We start from the raw sequence: 21,349 nt of genomic DNA, 5'->3' as shown, positions 1-21,349 counted from the left end.
GTCCGAATTTTGTGTCTAAATCAGTCCAGGCATTTGCTCTGAAATGGGGTATTACTCTGATTCACGGCATCCCATATAATAGTACAGGACAAGCCATAGTCGAACGGGCAAATCAAACTCTGAAAACTAAATTAGAGGTATTAGCAAAACCAGAAGGTTTTACCAACGTCATTCCCTCAGGGGACCAGGCACGCTTATTAGCAACAGCCCTATTAGCTTTAAACCAGTTCCCCAGGGGAGACGAGGTGAATAGCCCTGCCCAGAAGCACTGGGCCACTCGAGCGCTAGAAGAAGGCCCATACGTCATGATCAGAAATGAGCTAGGAGAGTGGGAACAAGGGTGGAAATTAGTTCTGACAAGGCGAGTGTATGCTGCGGTCAGAAAAGATAACAGAATCAAATGGTGTCCACTTAAGTCTATCAAGCCAGACCTTCAGAATAAAACTAATGAAAACTGTGAGTTTTTAGCTGCAGGACCGGATCATCGGACACCCCCGTAACCCGTATACCCTGGTGTCAAGAGAAGACGACGAGTCCGCAAGTGGCCTGTCCGCATCTGAGAGCTCTGCACCGGCGCAGTCCAGACAACGGCGAAACAGCCCCCGCAGGGCGGGGCTGCGATGTTTTTGTGTGATCTCGATTTTGGTGTTCATAACGCCGTCTAGCGGCTTGTATGAACATCAGCCGTGGGAATGGGTACTGGCAAGATGGGAGGACCAAAAGATACTACAAAAGATTGTTACCCCGGGACCCCCTAGTTTCCAAGTATATCTCTGTGACCTAATCCTCTCAACCCCCTGTTTGAACACTATAATGTATTATCTGTGTCCCAGCTCTAACCCCGGCAAATCTTACTGTAACGTCCCTTATCAGTATTACTGTTCTCGCTGGGGCTGTGAAACCATCGCATCTGGCTGGAAGGTAGCGAAACCAGACCCGTTTCTTAAGACCAGTTGGGGACCAACAGGCTGCACCCCTAGGAGACCAAGTGGGATGGGAAGGACAGTATGCCGTGGGAAATGTGACTGCCAATATATTTTCTTAAACGTAACCAATGAAAACGACCTAGGATGGACCATCGGCAAAACTTGGGGCATTAGATACTGGCAACCCGGCACAGATAGGGGGGGACTGTTTTTTATCAAAAAACAGGAGGTAAGAAGCTGAACAGCAATTGGCCCCAACGTCGTGATCAAAAGCGATAACCAGCAAAGAAAAGAAAACTTGCAGACTGCCATGCCCGCCCCAGCCGATCCCTTACTAACCAAGCAGATAGTTCCCTCAAGCCAACCTAACATGAACTCTCACCATTTACCCGACAAGCCATTTTTTAGCGTGTTAGATGCCACCTTCCGGTCGCTAAATCAGTCAAACCCGGATCTCATGAATTCTTGTTGGTTATGTTATGACGTCTATCCCCCTTTCTACGAGGGCATTGCCCTCCATGCTTCCTTCGACTATTCATCAGATAGCAATCCAACCCAGTGTAGGTGGGATACACCATGGAAAGGAGTTACCTTGAGCCAAGTCAGGGGCCTGGGCGTATGTATTGGTAATGTCGCCCTAGCAAGCTGGGATAGTGCTGTCTGCGCAAGAACCGTTGCGGTTGACAAGACCCATAAATGGGCGATCCCATCCGCACCTGGAATGTGGATCTGCCATCAATCAGGAGTAACCCCCTGTGTGTCCCTCAAAATTGTTGACGATTCTGCTGACTTCTGTGTACAAATTCTGATTGTTCCTAGGATCCTATACCATCCAGAAGAAGAAATGTACCGCTACGGGGGAGAAGCCAATAGCGGGCTTCAAAAAAGAGAAGTATTGACAGCTGTAACAATAGCAACGCTGCTTGGTTTGGGAGCAGCCGGCACGGCCACGGGAGTGACCTCCCTGGTGACCCAGCGACGAGGCCTGTCTCAACTGCAAGCTGCCATCGATGAAGACCTACAAAAAATCGAGAAATCCGTGACCTTTTTGGAGCAGTCCCTCTCCTCACTATCAGAGGTTGTTTTGCAGAATAGACAGGGATTAGACCTCCTGTTTATGCGACAAGGAGGCCTTTGTGCCACCTTGAAAGAGGAATGTTGCTTCTGTGCTGATCACACCGGAGTAGTTAGGGACTCGATGGCCAAATTGAGAGAGAGATTGGCTCAAAGAAAAAGAGACAGGGAAGCCCAACAAGGGTGGTTTGAATCGTGGTTTAACCAATCTCCGTGGCTAGCCACCCTGATATCCACCTTGGTAGGTCCGATTGCAATAATCCTGCTGACACTAATCTTCGGACCCCGTATATTAAACAGGCTCGTGTCCTTTGTCAAGAGCTGGCTAGAAAGGGTCAACATCATGTTTGTAGAACACCAACAACTGCTTTAAAAATGTACTTGATCAGTATTTCCCCCGATTCTCCCTGGCTCTCCCCAAATATTCCAAGCTACACTCCATTACCCCCAGTTGTTTCCCAAGTGCCAATTGCTCAGTGTGCCTTATCTTTGTACTCTTTTTTAGAAATATTTTTACTATTTTAGCCTGTTTAGTTAAGCGGGGGGGTGGGGGGTGGGGGGTGGGGGGGGCGGAAATGTTGCTAGGTAGGGCCTGGCGGCCGGAAGATCTCGCGCTGTACAGAAACATAGGGCCCCCCTCCAGGTAGCCAACAGCTTTTAGTTTATGATGTAAGCAGACAGAAGTGACATCGTAAACCTAGCCTATATAGTGTCGCGTCGTTCAGCAATAAACGCCATTTGCCATCCTCCACATTGGTGTCTGCCAGCTGATGGACCGTGCGGCCAGGGGTCGGCCGCCGTGCCGTTCCTGAGCCAGGTCACCACGTGCCTGTGAAGGCAACATATGACACATGTAGCAGACTGCTCCAGGAAGGAGGAGGATCTGCAGAAGCTGAAGTCGAGATTCCTGGCCCACAGCCAGCACCGGAGGAGGGGAAGTCCTGCAGGAAGTCCTGCAAGCATGGCATCCCATGTCCGCGGGAACCACTGGGCAACGGCCAAAAGGGCCTTAGTCCCACAAGTGCCAAAGAAGCACCCAGGGGCCCTGGCCAAGCTTGGTTGCTGGGAAGATATCAGCACCAAAGAACTGTCCCAAGAAGAGGACATCAAGATCCACAGCATCTGGGTCAACCCTTTGTTCCCAGAGCTTTTGGAGGGGTCCTGCCATCCCAGCAGCTCTGGCACACACACGGCAGGAGTCACAGCTGGGAACCTGCAGGATGCGTCTGCTGACCAGGCACATTCCACAAACACCGAGCCAGCAGCTGCTGCCCTGGCTGCAGCTGCTGAGGAAGAGGAGCAACGCTCGCCACTCACTCCCACAGAACAGGAGACGGCGAAGGCACCAGCTTCTCTCTTCGGCAAGCAGGGCACAGCAGCACAGACAGGGAGCCAGGCACCTGCCCCACACAGCCCCACAGCCCACACCGTGGCTCTGCAGGACGCAGCTCGGTGGGACATGAGTGATGTCCTGCACGAGCTTGAGGCTGTGATCCAAGAACGCAGACAGCAGCCGGTGGAACAGCGGCACTCGGCACAAAGCATGGATGCGGCGATGGCACTAAAACCACCTGCAACAACTGAGGAGAGCGAGTCTACATTGGCTGCAGAGCCTCAGGGAGAGCCCAGCACAGCCTCTCCTGTCCCAGACGAACGCCAGGATGGAGAACACATGGATTCTCCCATGTCTGGAGACCATCCAGGAGAGGCTAGTGCAGCCATCGTCTCCCCGGCAGCACACGATCATGAAGGGGCTTTTTCGTTGCCTGAAAATGCTGTGGACGACACCGCCACACCACACCTTGCCCCAGCAGCAGAGAACGAAGACAATGAGACAACTTGTCCCCTGCCTTGGGAGCCTTGGCACCAGGTGAGCCAGGGGCACGTGGCCAGCACCGAGCATCCCCAGGTACCGGAGGCAGGCGCGGCGCCCAGGGCATGTGTGGCAGGGACATGGCTGGTGGACATCCTCTCCATCTCCTCCCCACCACCACCACCACCCTCTTGCCCACGCCTTGAGTCTTGCTCTCCCCGTGCAGGCGACCTCCCAGCACAGAGGCGACACGCAGCCCTCCTCTGGCTGCAGGACCGTAAGCCCAGCCAACCCGACACCTAACACTGCCAAGCCTACCACGAAACCCCATCCCCAAGCGCCTGTTTCTCCCCGCATCCAGTGGCGGATGCTTAGCTCTCCCTTTGTTGTTCATGTTTTTATAGGAGGCGCCAGGGCTCTTGGCCAAGGAGGACGACAAGTGGGAAGACATCAGCCTGGAGCTCTTCCAGGACCCCCACGCTGATCCCCCGGAGGGCCAGGCAGCCTCCGAGCAGAGTGGTAACACATTGCCCTGCTCCGGCTCCAGGGATGAGCCCGAGGATGACCCAGGTACGTCCGAGTCGAGCGCTGCCTCGGCAAGGGCAGGCCCGGTCCGGCTGTCCCGGCGGCCTGCACCCAGGCCAGGGCGGCAGGACTGCGTGCAGAGGGGCTGGCCGTTCCCTGGACACCCCTCCCTGGGGAAAGCCCTCGGTGGTGGGGAGCAGGCAGGACCTTGCCCATTACCTGCCCAGCCCCTTGCCTACAGCTCTCCTTCTTCCACAGGCATCGCCGCCCTGCCGCACACCCCAGCTCGACGGCGACGGCCCTCCCTCTTGCGCAGGGTGCTCAGGGCTCTGCGCAGGGCTTTCTGCTGTACCTGCATCACGGCACAGTGAGAGCAGCAGCGCCCTGCTGCCAGCGGGGACCATGAAGGTGCCGGCTGCCCCTGAGCCCGTGCTGCATGCGGAAGGAGCAGCGCAGGGAGGCACTGGAGGGATGGCTGCCGGGACTGCGCCCCACGCATTCAGCTGCCCTGAGGACATCGTGGTGCCAGCCTCTGCTGGGCCCTGCGTGCTTTCTGAGGCCAATAAAAGCTGACCATTTTCCCCCAGGGCTCATGTGTGCCTGCTCCACCCTGGCAGAAAGAACCCGTGCAGGCAAGGCCCACGCCAGCAGGCAGAGCTGGAGAGCCCCTGTGCTCCCTCTTCTCCACGCTGAGCAGAGCCTGTGCCCTCGGCCTCTGCCCATGCCTCTGGCATTCCAGCTCCCAGCCAGATGGGGCCTCCGCTGGCCTCGCTCCACGGGGCCCGTGTCTGCCCGGACCCGCGCAGCCCCAGCCCGCACCCAGTGCCCGGGCACGCACTCCCCTGGGCCCATGGCACAGAGGAACCCCTTCCCCGCAGTGCCGCCTGTGCCCTCGCTAGCGCAGCCCGGCCTGCGGAACTGCCCTTGCTGCCCGGGCACGCCGCACGCCCCTGCCCACCTTGGCCTCTGGGGCCTTTCCCACAGGCACTGCTGCTCTCCAGCCACCCGGCCACAGCCCCAGCCCCTGGGCAGGGGGCATCAGCCCATCCCCGAGCCGCTGCTCAGCACCTGCCTTTGCTGGACTTCCTGGGGCCCGCAGCAGCCCATGCTTCTGGCCTGGCCAACTCCCCCCCGAGAGCTGCCAAGCCTCCACCACTGCCACTGCCACCCGCAGTGCGGGGGCCTCCCCTACCCCTGCTGTCATTGTGATTCCTCACACGCTCCACTGTGGCGACGCAAGGCGAGACGGACATAAAAACACTATGTCTACGTGGCTGGGTTCAGACAAAATGGCCAGAATGGCCTTTATTATCTGTACAGATTGCTTATAGATCTTAGATAGCACATGTGTCAGACCCTGATAGGCTTGCTGTCGTCTTCCTCTTGCTTGCTCTTTGCTCTTGCTGTAGGTGCCCGTTTGCTGCGGTTCTAAGCTCTGGTTCTTCCCTTCCTGTTCACATACTTGTCATTTTTGTGGCTGTCTTAAAGGAACACGACTTTAAGACAAGTCTTTAAAGTCAACTAACTCATCTGCAGTCGCGCTGCAGACCCCCAAAAATCCCCCTTTTTGGTTTTGAACGGCTAGTACCAGGTTTGCTGTGTGCTGCAGGGTCCTTTGCAAACACAATGGCAAACAAGGCAATAGCAAACAATCAATCCTGCCAGTCGAGTGAATCGATGCCAAAAGCCCGACTTTTTCTCAGATTTTGGTAACATGTTGCTGCAATGGGGCGCCTACAATCAATGCAGCACATGCCACCAAAATACTCTCAGCCATGTCCCTGAGTCAACAACAAAAAGTCAATAGTTGCTCTGTTTTGTAAAACTGCATGTTGTACTCCAGGCAAATCATCAGCTAACAATCCCAAAACACTAGAGGTTTGACTCACATTCTTAACTACCTAACAAAGAAGGTGATTTAACTTTTTTAATGCTTTCCCTGCTGCTGCTCCGGGTAAGCAAAGAGCTGCTGCAATATGTTCCCATCGGTTCCATAAATCAACTACGTCATTACACGCTTCATCTATCTGCTTGGTATATCAGATATATCATCACTATATCGCGTTTAAGCGCATTATGCTTATCAACATGTTCACGGGTTGATTTATGCGGGTGTCATGGTCCCATCATGGCCTCCTACTACATTAGCATCTACAGAAAAACAACTGTCGGCATTCCAAGTGCCAACAATATCAACTTCTTGCGGTTTAACGTTATACAGAGGTAACCGATTATCCCAAATATCGGAAGGCTTTCAGTAAGGTCCTTCATTCCCCAAAGTCTTTGTCAAAATCGTACGTTCACTTTTACGCAATAATGTCTGTTAACACACGTTGCAAGTTTTGAGGAAGGCCACATCAACCAGACCTGTGTGGAAAGGTTGACTGCCTTGCACCACAGACACACCAAACCAGGACGGGTTCAGTTGCTGTGCTAAGGAGACCGCACATTAGTTGTTGGGTTGACTGGCGGCAGCGGTGCTCCCACGATCCGGCACGCTAAGCTCAGGCCGCACACAGCCAGCAGGTATCCATCGCGGACCTTCACCTGTAGAAACACAAGCATAACCTCTCCCCCAGGTTAACAATCCATGCGGTCCTGACGAATGCCCGGTACAAGGGTCTTTCAGGCGTACTAAGACGCCTTTGTGCTTTTGCTGCTTAGCACCAATTGACACAAAGTGTCGCACAATGGGAGGCACCGCACGGTCGGCAGAGATTTTCAAAAAGATCAAAACGTAGCGTGCTTTCTCTAAACGTGCCTCTGGGGTCATTCCCTTCATTCCTCCTCCCTGTTTTTCAAGCAGGCGTTTGAGAGTACCATTCATGCGTTCAACGATGGCTTGGCCCGGGGGGAATGGGGAAGAGCAAATCTGGGGGAGATCCCTCACAGGGAAAGGAGCTGACTGACGGACTTAGAGCTATAGGCAGGTCCATTGTCCGTTTTGATTGCAAGGGGGACCGTCGAGCACAGACAAAGCACGTTGCCAGGGCCGAATGACGTCACGAGTGGTCTCACCTGTGCGGGCAGTAGCAATCATTGCAGAAGAATATGTATCTATTGTAACATGGACATGTTTTTGTCTGCCAAACTCATTGTAATGAGTTACATCTGTTTGCCAAAGCCGTAAAGCTTGAAGGCCTCTAGGATTAACTCCATAATCGGGCAAGGAGGTAACATTTTGACAGTCTGCACAGGCTGCAACAATACTGCCTGCAGCAGCCTGAGAGAGACCCTTTTGACCAAACTGATGATACAAGGATCGCCAATTCTGATGATAAAACTGGTGGACTGACACAGCCTGCTGGTGGACATCAGGAACAGGCACCAACAGAGCCACAGAAACCAGAGCATCAACTCTAGCATTGCCTTCAATGACAAAACCGGGTAGGGAGGCATGGCTGTTAACATGCGTAACATAAAATGGAGAATGGCGTTTCCAAATCTCTTCCCAAACTAAAGTCAAAACTGCAAAAAGGTTGGGATTGTTGACATGACCAAGGACAACCATCTCTAACTTGGGAAGGAGGGCTGCCACACAGGCTGAATCAGTAACGAGATTAAGAGGGCCTGGGAAGTATCGAAATGCCAAGGCCGCAGCCCGCAACTCTACAGCTTGCGGGCATCCTTCCCGACACACAATTTGGGAATGCCATTGCCCATTCTGTTTGCAAGCAACTACGGCTTTCCCCGTTTTTTCCAGACCCGTCTGCAAATACCGTGCCACCTTTGACTGGTCGTCTCTGACTCAGTTGCCGTGGCTGCAAAGTTAGATCTACAGTCATTTTCAAAAGTGGGTGAGGTGGATGATGGTACTGAGCTTGCCCTTGAATATTGGCAAGAGCCACTTGGAGGGCAGTAGAGTTTGACAGCGCCCATTCAAAAGAGAATTGTTGTACGGGGCTAATCACAGCTGACGCATCAACTCCAGTCCACTCTAAACATCACTTTTGGATTTTTATGATCAAATCGGCAACAAGTTTGTACCATCCAACAGCGGTTTTCTTAGGCTGCAAAGGCAGAACCAACCACTCAATCACATGCAGTGGATCTTCCCAAGCCTGGTTCCACTGGGCCAACATAGCATAAGGAGAAGACTGGTCCATTAAAAGAAAACCACTTAAAGGAAGCGTGATATCTACACGCCACACATGTCGTGCAGAGATCAACTGTTTGACTTCTTTCACAAGTGCCAAGGCTGCAGGTGTGAAATGCCTTGGGGCTAAAAGATCTGTGTCTCCTTTTAAAAGTTGCAAAAAAGGTTGCCTTTGTTCATTAGTAAGGCCTAAATAACAAGGCCGTAGCCAATTCAGCATTCCTGCAAGCTTTTGGACATCGCTCAAGGTCTTTACGTCCAGTTTCAATTTGATAGGTTGTGGAGACACAGTTCTCTTCAGCACATTCATGCCCAGATATTTCCAGGGCTCTTGCCTCTGAACTTCTTCAGGAGCTACAATCAATCCAAACTCTGCTAAACTGTGCCTGGCATCCTTCTCAACTGTCTCCAGCAGCTCTTTTGACGGTGCTGCTAGCAAGATGTCATCCATGTAATGATAACAGTAAACATCTTGGTATTTGTCTCTCACTGAGCTCAGGGCTTGGGCTACAAACCATGGACAAATGGTTGGCAGGTTTCTCATGCCTTGAGGCAGCACGGTCCAGTGATAGCTTTTTGTGGGCTCAGAGCTACTTCTAGTTGGTACTGTAAGGGCCAACTCGGCTTTGTCTTTTGGATCTAAAGGAATGGTAAGAAAACAATCTTTCAGATCAGTAACTAAAATGTCTCACTCCACTGGTGTCACGGTGGCAGACGGCAATCCTGGCTGCAAGGCCCCCATAGAGGCCGTCAGTGCATTGACTTTACGCAGGTCAAGCAACAATCGCCATTTACCTGATTTCTTTTTTATCACAAATACAGGGGTCTGCCACGGGCTATGTGATTCTTCAGTGTGGCCCGCGTCTAATTGCTCCTTCACTAATCCATGCAGGGCACACAGCTTTTCCTGGGGCAGGGGCCACTGATCTACCCATACCGGTTTATCGGTTAACCAAGTGAGACCAAGTCTAGGCTGTTTCGCTCCCTGTAGAATGTTGGTCCCAGTTAAAAATCCGTGGTGATACAAACTCCCCATTTGACGTGCGGAATTAAACTCTGTAACTCAGGATAGGCTATAAAGCAGGCACGTTTAATTCACCGGCGGGCGTCAGGGTGGATAATTCCAAAAGCACCTGCTGCCCCGACTTCTTTGTGCACGTGTGATTTCAAGTATACATTCATACATATTCAATAGATGCCCAAGAAGAGGTTGGGTTAGGATAATGAGTCTACCCAGAAGTCACTAACATAAGTTTCCTCCCATTTGCACTTGCTCACTGCCTCCTGGTGGTGCTCGCGGGGGGTCGTTGAGGATGAAGGCTTAGTAGTCTCCCTCGCTCTGAACTTTTCACCTTCACTCTTTGCGCAGACTCAGTCGTGTCTTGAGTTTCTCCCAATCCATAAAACGGGACAGATCCAGTTTTCCTACCTCAAGGCACAGAGGTTCGCATACCGGTGTCTTCTTATCGGCACACAGAGCATCCCAGGTCCACCTTGTCAGTACAAAGGGCCCCAGGACCGGGCCTAATTTGCCAAGTCCTACTGTGAAGCTCCTCGCCTCATTTGCCAAGTCACACTGTGAAGCTCCTCTTTGTGCATACAATGAGAAATTTAATTATTCTAAGTTTTCCATCTCCTGTTAATCTAGTTATTTCTAAGCTTTCTGTCACATTGTCCTAAGCAATCTCGGCCCCACAAAGTGAGTGGTGCGGTGGTAACATATGGCCAGGCGGAGGCAGTCTGTCCATCTTGTGTTTTGATCTGTATAGGTTTTACAGACAGGCAGCTAGTAGTCATGCCCCCCAGACCTACAACTCCCGCTGCGTTATTTACCAAAGCCCTTTGAGGTGGCAGTCTTTGCTCCATACGACAGTTACGTCTGCTCCGGTATCCAGAAGACCGACCGCTCAACTGCACTTGTGCAGGAGTACCTCCCGATAACGCCACAGTGCAGGTCAGGTTAGGTCGTTGTGGAGATAGTTCTTGCGTCCAACACCCTTGAGGTATTCCTGTGGAGCCGAATCCTTCATCACCCCGCCATGCAGGCTCTGTTCGGGAAACACAACTCACAAAAGGCACAAGTTGAGCAAGGCCTGTATTTTTTGGAATTGTAACAGGAGGCACCCGTGTGGAAACTAAGGCACATATTTAACCTGTGAAGTCTGCATCAATAACACCAACATGGACTTGGATCTTGTGTAAAGTAGTACTAGATCGACCTATTAGTAAGGCACTAAGGCCCTTCCCTGTTGGCCCCTGAGCATTCAGAGGGACCTTAAACACTCCATGGTTGGCTAGAGTTACTGATTCACTGGTGCATCCATCCATCCCTGCTGATCCTTGGGTCCTCCCTGATAATTGCTCACATAAGGCTGGCTGGCTGGTGTGGCAGCCAGAGGTACTTGTGTCATTGCGCGCCTCCTCGCGCTCTTGTGAGCGTTTCCCTGGCCCGGTGCGTGGAATCCTTCTCTATCAAAACGAGAATGACATTGCTTTGCAAAATGTCCTTTCTTTCCACAGTGGAAACAAGGAATTTCTGCCGTGGACAGTCTAGGTTTTGCCACGCATCGTTTTTTGGAGGGGCAGTCCTGTTTAAGGTGTCCTGACTTACCGCAAGAGTAACATTGCATTTGCACAGCAGCCATTACTGCTATTTTGCGTTCCAAGGCACCTACCTTGGCACAGGCTGATATCACAGTTTCTAAACTGGGTCCTCCTGGCAATCCTTCTATTATTTTTTGACAATCAGCGTTAGCACGATCTTTGGCTAATTGCCTTACTAGCATGGCACGCAGGTGAGGGTCAAACACTTGAGAGGCAACAGCATGTTGCAACTTTTCCACAAATGGCAAAAATGGTTCTTTTGGGCCTTGCTTAATTGCTGGATAATGCTCATTTGACTCTGCTAATTGTGCAGTTTTCATTATTGCTTGCATGCCTATATTTTTTATTTGATCGAATACTAGGGGGGGAGCACTGAGCCTGATGTTGAGGGCTGGCATACCGCCCAGTACCCACCAACACATCAGGCCCATTACCAACCCGGGGATCATCTTGCGGAAGGTTTTGATTCGGCAGCCCTTGCTGTTGCGCAGCTACCCGCCAGGTTGCGTGGAAGACCGCTAGTTGCACAGGTTGGGACATGATCTGTGCCATCTGAGAACTATCAAAAGGAGTCCAAGTGTCCGTGGTAAGCACACGCAAGAATTGCATTGTAGCCGACGAATTCACCCCGTACTGAGAAACAGTGTTTTGCAAGACCTGCACTATTTTCCAAGCAAGCGGTGTATGAACATTGGGATTACCAGCAGCCCCGCATCTCCTGTTGTAACAGGATATGCATGCGGCGCAGCGGTGGAAGGAGTAGTAACATCAAGGAGCGGTCCGTCTATATGTTCTACGAAATCCCAGTTTCCCTCTTGTAGTGCCCCATCTTTTACAGCCTGCCAAAATTGCCAAGGGTTGCGCGGCATTACCGTAACGTTGGATACTGGATTTCTACCACTCCACATTCTTCACCGCCTCTGACTGATAACCTTGTCATAGCTGGGCACGATTCCGGATTTTTGGCATTTCCATCCTGTGGAGGCAGGGGAGGAGCTGAGGGGGCAGGCGGGAAAGGAGACGAAGCTGGGGGAGGAGGGAGTGTGGGCTGGCACAAATGCCGTCGGGACTCAGGGGGGCAGGGATCGGTCCACCGAGGTTTCTCCTTGTTGTCCTTGTCCTCGGAATCGCTACCGAACATAGGTCAATGCTGCTGGGCTTATTTTAGGGGCTTTGGGACATTGAGGAGTGGCGTCTGGTAAGGGGCACGGACTCTCCCCCTCCCCCGCCCCCTCACCCTCCTGTCTGTAGTTGGAGGGGGATCCAGGGCAGGTCTGGGTGATACACCCCCACTCACATCTTGCTGACTTTTCAAGCCCCCACTCACATCTTGCTCATTTTTTAAGCCCCCCATGTCGCGACGGAGGGAAGACACAGTCACTCAATAAGAGTGATCAGCAGACTTCGTTTATTGTCTCTTACAGTCACCTTTTATGCCTTCCTATAATTAGCTCATACATATTACAAAAGTTAAGCTCATTATTGGTTAGTTGCCTAAATACCAAGCCCGCCCCTAGTTTCTCTTCTGTAGTTATCTGTTCCCACCTGCAACATTCTTTTCCCACCGAAATCTTCCTGTTATTGTGTAACAAAAACAGCCAAAGACAGTGTATTTTGCTTTACTTCAGATAAGCTGAGAGCGATGTGCATTTTTGTCCAGCCAGCTGGACTATGTCTATGAGACCTTTTTTCAGCTAGCCAGTTATCCACACCCCCACAGCATCTCTAAGCAGTCCCCGTGTAGCCAAATGCCCCGACGCCTCTTTGTCCTCTTTCATCACAGCTTCTGACAGTGTTGATCCTAAATTGTCACAGGTCAACACACTAAGAGCAGTCACGGTGGACGTTTCTACTCCGTGTCTCTTGGCCCTCAATACCATACTTCCTAACCGCAGCCCATCTAAAGTAGTTCCACATTTCTGTAACACTAACTTCCACATTGACAGCACAATGGTATCTTCCTTAGAGAACTTAGTCCCCATGCTGTCCCTGGTGGCTCACCTTACCGGCGTCACGTTCTCCCGGGATCTAGCAGCCGCCTGCTGTGCTATTCCGCTTCACCAGGCTCCACCTCCCCAGACACCCGCTGGTCACAGCCTCAGGATCTGCTCCTGACACCCCTTATTGGGGGCACAGTCTCAGGGTCTCCTCCTGATACCCCTTACTGGGATCATATCGGCACACCGAGGTCACCAATTGTGGCGACGCAAGGCGAGACGGACATAAAAACACTATATCTACGTGGCTGGGTTCAGACAAAATGGCCAGAATGGCCTTTATTATCTGTACAGATTGCTTATAGATCTTAGATAGCACATGTGTCAGACCCTGATAGGCTTGCTGTCGTCTTCTTGCTTGCTCTTTGCTCTTGCTATAGGTGCCCGTTTGCTGCGGTTCTAAGCTCCGGTACTTCACTTCCTGTTCACATACTTGTCATTTTTGTGGCTGTCTTAAAGGAACACGACTAAGTCTTTAAAGTCAACTAACTCGTCTGCAGACACGCTGCAGACCCCAACACTCCACCTCCAGAGGAAAGGCACTGAAGAGCAGCCCGTGAGGGACCATCCATCCCAGTAAGCAGCAGCCAGCTGGGCTCAGGATGCTGAGCACCAGCCCCCCGCCAAAGCCCAACTCACCGGCCAATGCACCACCCACCCCTGGCACTGGTCACGGAGCCTCCCCTCTCTGCTCAGTCCCGTGGCCAGGGGCAATCCCAGCGAGCCTCAAGCCTCTCTGGCACCACTGGCCCCAGGGAGAGCCCAGCTGGCTCTTCCAGAGCCCGGCTCCTCCAGCATGTCCCCGGGAACGCTGTCCCGGAGCGTTTCTGCCAGCACCTTCCCAGGAGCGGACCAGCCTGGAGGGTCTCCTACCGCTCCCCCTTGCCCTTCTGGAAGATGGTTCTGGTGATTGCTCAGGTCACCAGGAGTCTCCCCGCATCAGCAGGCCCTTCTAGAGAGCGGAGTGTGGCTTCACACTGGCACAGCACGGCTCCCTCCAGCCCTTGGATGCTCCTCAGCCACTCACACCGCCACTTGGTGAACGGTATAATTAATACACTGAAAGGACCACGGCTGACCCGAGCTGGAGCTCACCCGCTGCTCTGCTTGGCTGCCAGTCTCTTGTCTCTTTCTTCAGCAATGGTCAGGCGGATACCCTTTCCACGGGGCAGGGAGATCCATGGCTTGTTGCCCTGCGGCAAGAGAGAGGAAGCCACCTCACATCATGAAACACAGGCTCTCCGTCTTTGTGGGGGGAAAGCAGCACAAGCCCCTTAGGAAGGTGCTGAAGGCGTACAGGCCTACATCTGCCCCTTCTGGTCGCGTCCATCAAGAATGCACTTCAGCCAAGATCCAAACGCCACCCCCTTCCAACCTGGGAGGAGAGCCCATGGCAGACAGCGAAGACAGCAGAGGCATCGCAGGGGAAGGGCGCTCTCAGCCAGAGCAGCTGCCCCGGGCACACCCAGAGCCCAGCGCTGCTCGGCTCCCAGTACTCAGAAGGTTTAGAAAACCACAGGGCTGCTCCTCGGAAACATCCCCATTCCTACACTCACGGATGCTTCCCCTTCCCAGAGCGCTCAGCCCGGAGCAGGCAGAACCACCAGGAGCAGAGCCACAGCTGATGCCAGTGCTGAAGCTTCACCGTGTGGGAAGGCAGCTGCCCACGGACAACACCCACGCCTCTCGGTGTCAGCCAGCAGCCCCCAGCAACGGGAGACAACCCACCCGCATCGTGTCCGTGCAGGCTTGCTTTGCCAAAAAACAAAGATGCTGGAGAGCCTGGTGGCAAAGCTATTGCCATTGGCGTCCCTCACCAAGTGAGACACTTCAAAAGGGGCGCAGGTGCTCACGGGCGGGGCGTGGGCATCTCCACAGCCATTGCCCAGGGCTTTGTGATGCAGGCAGCGCATCATGCCCAGAGGCCAATGTGATGCGGGTCTCCACGGTGACCGTGGGGGTATTTAAGGGGCGAGAGCCCTGGGGTGTCCACTCCCAGGAGAGCGACTCCCTCAGGAGGCAGCATCTCCCCCGGGTGACCATGGCAGATCAGCAGCAGACACCGCCAAAGATGCCCACGCATGAGGAGGCGAACACCCGCCCCCAGCACCAGAGCAGGCTGCCCAGGCTGCAGACCCTGCACCAGGTGAGAGATGGGGCAGGAGGGGGGTGGTGGCGGTGGGACGGGGCCACATGGATCTTTCTTGGTGCTGCGGCTGGGCTTGCCAGCACTGGGGGGCTGCTGTGGCCAAGGCAGCCACCTCCATCACCTGACTCGTGCTCTTCCTGCCCACAGGTGGGCCATGGGCAGCCGCAGGCAGCAGCACCCTCCGAATCTTCTTCCCAGGGCAGGGAAGCTGCCAGCAGACCCCAAGAGCTTGTCCCATCTCCTCGGGTCTACGGTGGTGAGTGGGATGCAGCCGGCAGGATGCAGAGCTGCAGGCGTGCCCCATGCAGCCCCACAGCCAACACCAACGCTGCAGAGGAGACAAACCGGTGCCTCTTGAGGGACTCAGAAAGCAGCAAGATGCTGGTGAAAAGGACAAGAAGAGATCAGGTCCGGGCAGCCAGGAGCAGCAAGGCCCCTGCACCTAAGCCCGTCCATGATCCCCATGAACATGGGAGCACCAGTGCTGCTGGCAGGGTGTCTGTGCCAGCTTCCATGGGTAGGAGGCATGTGGGGCCAGGGCACCAGGCACAAGCAGTACAGCAAGGCTCCAAAGCACCAGTGGGACGCTACAAGTGCATCCTCATAGGCAAGCCGGTGCGGAGCCAACGGAGGGTCCGTAGGAAGCCTGAGGATATGACACCTGTGGCAGACTGCTCCAGGAAGGAGAAAGATCTGCAGAAGCTGAAGTCGAGATTCCTGGCCCACAGCCAGCACCGGAAGAGGGGAAGTCCTGCAGGAAGTCCTGCAAGCATGGCATCCCGTGTCCGCGGGAAGCACTGGGCGACGGCCAAAAGGGCCTTAGTCCCACAAGTGCCAAAGAAGCACCCAGGGGCCCTGGCCAAGCTTGGTTGCTGGGAAGATATCAGCACCAAAGAACTGTCCCAAGAAGAGGACATCAAGATCTACGAACTGTCCCAAGAAGAGGACATCAAGATCTACAGCATCTGGGTCAACCCTTTGTTCCCAGAGCTTTTGGAGGGGTCTTGCCGTCCCAGCAGCTCTGGCACACACACGGCAGGAGTCTCAGCCGGGAACGTGCAGAATGCGTCTCCTGCCCCGACACATCCCATGGACACCGAGCCAGCAGCTGCTGCATTGGCTGCAGCTGCTGAGGAAGAGGAGCAACGCTCGCCACTCACTCCCACAGAACAGGAGACGGCGAAGGCACCGGCTTCTCTCTTCAGCAAGCAGGGCACAGCAGCACAGGCAGGGAGCCAGGCACCTGCCCCACACAGCCCCACAGCCCACACCGTGGCTCTGCAGGACGCAGCTCGGTGGGACATGAGTGATGTCCTGCACGAGCTTGAGGCTGTGATCCAAGAACGCAGCCAGCAGCCGGTGGAACAGCGGCACTCGGCACAAAGCATGGATGCGGCGGTGGCACTAAAACCACCTGCAGCAACTGAGGAGAGCGAGCCTACATTGGCTGCAGAGCCTCAGGGAGAGCCCAGCACAGCCTCTCCTGTCCCAGACGAACGCCAAGATGGAGAACACATGGATTCTCCCATGTCTGGAGACCATCCAGGAGAGGCTAGTGCAGCCATCGTCTCCCCGGCAGCACACGATCATGAAGGGGCTTTTTCGTTGCCTGAAAATGCTGTGGACGACACCGCCACACCACACCTTGCCCCAGCAGCAGAGAACGAAGACAATGAGACAACTTGTCCCCTGCCTTGGGAGCCTTGGCACCAGGTGAGCCAGGGGCGCGTGGCCAGCACCGAGCATCCCCAGGTACCGGAGGCAGGCGCGGCGCCCAGGGCATGTGTGGCAGGGACATGGCTGGTGGACATCCTCTCCATCTCCTCCCCACCACCACCACCACCCTCTTGCCCACGCCTTTAGTCTTGCTCTCCCCGTGCAGGCGACCTCCCAGCACAGAGGCGACACGCAGCCCTCCTCTGGCTGCAGGACCGTAAGCCCAGCCAACCCGACACCTAACACTGCCAAGCCTACCACGAAACCCCATCCCCAAGCGCCTGTTTCTCCCCGCATCCAGTGGCGGATGCTTAGCTCTCCCTTTGTTGTTCATGTTTTTATAGGAGGCGCCAGGGGTCTTGGCCAAGGAGGACGACAAGTGGGAAGACATCAGCCTGGAGCTCTTCCAGGACCCCCACGCTGATCCCCCGGAGGGCCAGGCAGCCTCCGAGCAGAGTGGTAACACATCGCCCTGCTCCGGCTCCAGGGATGAGCCCGAGGATGACCTAGGTACGTCCAAGTCGAGCGCTGCCTCGGCAAGGGCAGGCCCGGTCCGGCTGTCCCGGCGGCCTGCACCCAGGCCAGGGCGGCAGGACTGCGTGCAGAGGGGCTGGCCGTTCCCTGGACACCCCTCCCTGGGGAAAGCCCTCGGTGGTGGGGAGCAGGCAGGACCTTGCCCATTACCTGCCCAGCCCCTTGCCTACAGCTCTCCTTCTTCCACAGGCATCGCCGCCCTGCTGCACACCCCAGCTCGACGGCGACGGCCCTCCCTCTTGCGCAGGGTGCTCAGGGCTCTGCGCAGGGCTTTCTACCGTACCTTCATCACGGCACAGCGAGAGCAGCAGCGCCCTGCTGCCAGCGGGGACCATGAAGGTGCCGGCTGCCCCTGAGCCCGTGCTGCATGCGGAAGGAGCAGCGCAGGGAGGCACTGGAGGGATGGCTGCCGGGACTGCGCCCCACGCATTCAGCTGCCCTGAGGACATCGTGGTGCCAGCCTCTGCTGGGCCCTGCGTGCTTTCTGAGGCCAATAAAAGCTGACCATTTTCCCCCAGGGCTCATGTGTGCCTGCTCCACCCTGGCAGAAAGACCCGTGCAGGCAAGGCCCACGCCAGCAGGCAGAGCTGGAGAGCCCCTGTGCTCCCTCTTCTCCACGCTGAGCAGAGCCTGTGCCCTCGGCCTCTGCCCATGCCTCTGGCATTCCAGCTCCCAGCCAGATGGGGCCTCCGCTGGCCTCGCTCCACGGGGCCCGTGTCTGCCCGGACCCGCGCAGCCCCAGCCCGCACCCAGTGCCCGGGCACGCACTCCCCTGGGCCCATGGCACAGAGGAACCCCTTCCCCGCAGTGCCGCCTGTGCCCTCGCTAGCGCAGCCCGGCCTGCGGAACTGCCCTTGCTGCCCGGGCACGCCGCACGCCCCTGCCCACCTTGGCCTCTGGGGCCTTTCCCACAGGCACTGCTGCTCTCCAGCCACCCGGCCACAGCCCCAGCCCCTGGGCAGGGGGCATCAGCCCATCCCCGAGCCGCTGCTCTAGCACCTGCCTTTGCTGGACTTCCTGGGGCCCGCAGCAGCCCATGCTTCTGGCCTGGCCAACTCCCCCCCGAGAGCTGCCAAGCCTCCACCACTGCCACTGCCACCCGCAGTGCGGGGGCCTCCCCCTACCCCTGCTGTCATTGTGATTCCTCACACGCTCCACTGTGGCGACGCAAGGCGAGACGGACATAAAAACACTATGTCTACGTGGCTGGGTTCAGACAAAATGGCCAGAATGGCCTTTATTATCTGTACAGATTGCTTATAGATCTTAGATAGCACATGTGTCAGACCCTGATAGGCTTGCTGTCGTCTTCCTCTTGCTTGCTCTTTGCTCTTGCTGTAGGTGCCCGTTTGCTGCGGTTCTAAGCTCTGGTTCTTCCCTTCCTGTTCACATACTTGTCATTTTTGTGGCTGTCTTAAAGGAACACGACTTTAAGACAAGTCTTTAAAGTCAACTAACTCATCTGCAGTCGCGCTGCAGACCCCCAAAAATCCCCCTTTTTGGTTTTGAACGGCTAGTACCAGGTTTGCTGTGTGCTGCAGGGTCCTTTGCAAACACAATGGCAAACAAGGCAATAGCAAACAATCAATCCTGCCAGTCGAGTGAATCGATGCCAAAAGCCCGACTTTTTCTCAGATTTTGGTAACATGTTGCTGCAATGGGGCGCCTACAATCAATGCAGCACATGCCACCAAAATACTCTCAGCCATGTCCCTGAGTCAACAACAAAAAGTCAATAGTTGCTCTGTTTTGTAAAACTGCATGTTGTACTCCAGGCCAAATCATCAGCTAACAATCCCCAAAACACTAGAGGTTTGACTCACATTCTTAACTACCTAACAAAGAAGGTGATTTAACTTTTTTAATGCTTTCCCTGCTGCTGCTCCGGGTAAGCAAAGAGCTGCTGCAATATGTTCCCATCGGTTCCACTAAATCAACTACGTCATTACACGCTTCATCTAAAGCTATATCGCGTTTAAGCGCATTATGCTTATCAACATGTTCACGGTTGATTTATGCGGGTGTCATGGTCCCATCATGGCCTCCTACTACATTAGGCATCTACAGAAAAACAACTGTCGGCATTCCAAGTGCCAACAATATCAACTTCTTGCGGTTTAACGTTATACAGAGGTAACCGATTATCCCAAATATCGGAAGGCTTTCAGTAAGGTCCTTCATTCCCCAAAGTCTTTGTCAAAATCGTACGTTCACTTTTACGCAATAATGTCTGTTAACACACGTTGCAAGTTTTGAGGAAGGCCACATCAACCAGACCTGTGTGGAAAGGTTGACTGCCTTGCACCACAGACACACCAAACCAGGACGGGTTCAGTTGCTGTGCTAAGGAGACCGCACATTAGTTGTTGGGTTGACTGGCGGCAGCGGTGCTCCCACGATCCGGCACGCTAAGCTCAGGCCGCACACAGCCAGCAGGTATCCCATCGCGGACCTTCACCTGTAGAAACACCAAAGCATAACCTCTCCCCCCAGGTTAACAATCCATGCGGTCCCTGACGAATGCCCGGTACAAGGGTCTTTCAGGCGTACTAAGACGCCTTTGTGCTTTCGCTGCTTAGCACCAATTGACACAAAGTGTCGCACAATGGGAGGCCACCGCACCGTCGCAGAGATCTTTCAAAAAGATCAAAACGTAGCGTGCTTTCTCTAAACGTGCCTCTGGGGTCATTCCCTTCATTCCTCCATCCCTGTTTTTGCAAGCAGGCGTTTGAGAGTACCATTCATGCGTTCAACGATGGCTTGGCCCCGGGGGAATGGGGAAGAGCAAAACTCTGGGGAGATCCCTCACAGGAAAGGGAGCTGACTGACGGACTTAGAGCTATAGGCAGGTCCATTGTCCGTTTTGATTGCAAGGGGGACCGCGAGCACAGACAAAGCACGTTGCCAGGGCCGAATGACGTCACGAGTGGTCTCACCTGTGCGGGCAGTAGCAATCATTGCAGAAGAATATGTATCTATTGTAACATGGACATGTTTTTGTCTGCCAAACTCATTGTAATGAGTTACATCTGTTTGCCAAAGCCGTAAAGCTTGAAGGCCTCTAGGATTAACTCCATAATCGGGCAAGGAGGTAACATTTTGACAGTCTGCACAGGCTGCAACAATACTGCCTGCAGCAGCCTGAGAGAGACCCTTTTGACCAAACTGATGATACAAGGATCGCCAATTCTGATGATAAAACTGGTGGACTAACACAGCCTGCTGGTGGACATCAGGAACAGGCACCAACAGAGCCACAGAAACCAGAGCATCAACTCTAGCATTGCCTTCAATGACAAAACCGGGTAGGGAGGCATGGCTGTTAACATGCGTAACATAAAATGGAGAATGGCGTTTCCAAATCTCTTCCAAACTAAAGTCAAAACTGCAAAAAGGTTGGGATTGTTGACATGACCAAGGACAACCATCTCTAACTTGGGAAGGAGGGCTGCCACACAGGCTGAATCAGTTAACGAGATTAAGAGGGCCTGGGAAGTATCGAAATGCAAGGCCGCAGCCGCAACTCTACAGCTTGCGGGCATCCTTCCCGACACACAATTTGGGAATGCCATTGCCCATTCTGTTTGCAAGCAACTACGGCTTTCCCCGTTTTTTCCAGACCCGTCTGCAAATACCGTGCCACCTTTGACTGGTCGTCTCTGACTCAGTTGCCGTGGCTGCAAAGTTAGATCTACAGTCATTTTCAAAAGTGGGTGAGGTGGATGATGGTACGGAGCTTGCCCTTGAATATTGGCAAGAGCCCACTTGGAGGGCAGTAGAGTTTGACAGCGCCCATTCAAAAGAGAATTGTTGTACGGGGCTAATCACAGCTGACGCATTCAACTTCCAGTCCACTCTAAACATCACTTTTGGATTTTTTATGATCAAACCGGCAACAAGTTGTACCATACCAAC

General features: G+C 54.1%; 1 long non-coding RNA gene across 1 annotated transcript; it reads left to right on the top strand.

Moving 5' to 3' along the window:
* The first annotated feature begins 4,041 nt into the window (after positions 1 to 4,041).
* Positions 4,042 to 4,926, top strand: LOC121081809. Its single transcript, XR_005825826.1, has 2 exons — positions 4,042 to 4,383; positions 4,597 to 4,926. It is a non-coding gene; the product is annotated as an uncharacterized LOC121081809 (long non-coding RNA).
* Positions 4,927 to 21,349: the final 16,423 nt, after the last annotated feature.

This window comes from Falco naumanni, assembly GCF_017639655.2.
Source record: "Falco naumanni isolate bFalNau1 chromosome 14 unlocalized genomic scaffold, bFalNau1.pat SUPER_14_unloc_1, whole genome shotgun sequence".
Classification (NCBI taxonomy): Eukaryota; Metazoa; Chordata; class Aves; order Falconiformes; family Falconidae; genus Falco; species Falco naumanni.
This window is presented reverse-complemented; position numbering and strand designations above follow the sequence as displayed.